Genomic DNA, 456 nt, shown 5'->3' on the forward strand with positions numbered 1-456 from the left:
TCTTTTATTAAACTGAAGTTTCTGTGATCCCTTTGGTTGAAATGTTAATGATCCTACTTTTATATAACAACTAACAGTTTTAAAGAAGAACTCTTATTCTCAGCCAAACTTTTAACTTTATAAACGAGTTTACCTTTCAGGTATTGATGTGATTTATTGTATTCTTCCTAATCTTATGCTGATAAAATTATTGCAAAATTCCTCATATCCTTTTCTCTGCTGTCTATTCATGCTAATAGGGTTTTATGTTCCTTGATCACATCATAACTTCTCTCCCTGTTACTGTGAGTTGACAGTAGGGATAAATGGGCAGAGGGAGCGGCCTTACCAATTCCTTTGCAAATAAAACATTTTCGGCAAAGAACCTAGGAAGGAATTCCTGAAAGGTTAAGAAAAAAAAAAAAAATCCAAGAACTTATGCATGTTTTGACTGAGCACAAAAGTTCATCTTTAAAT

This window comes from Meleagris gallopavo, chromosome 2 (genome assembly GCF_000146605.3).
Source record: "Meleagris gallopavo isolate NT-WF06-2002-E0010 breed Aviagen turkey brand Nicholas breeding stock chromosome 2, Turkey_5.1, whole genome shotgun sequence".
Classification (NCBI taxonomy): Eukaryota; Metazoa; Chordata; class Aves; order Galliformes; family Phasianidae; genus Meleagris; species Meleagris gallopavo.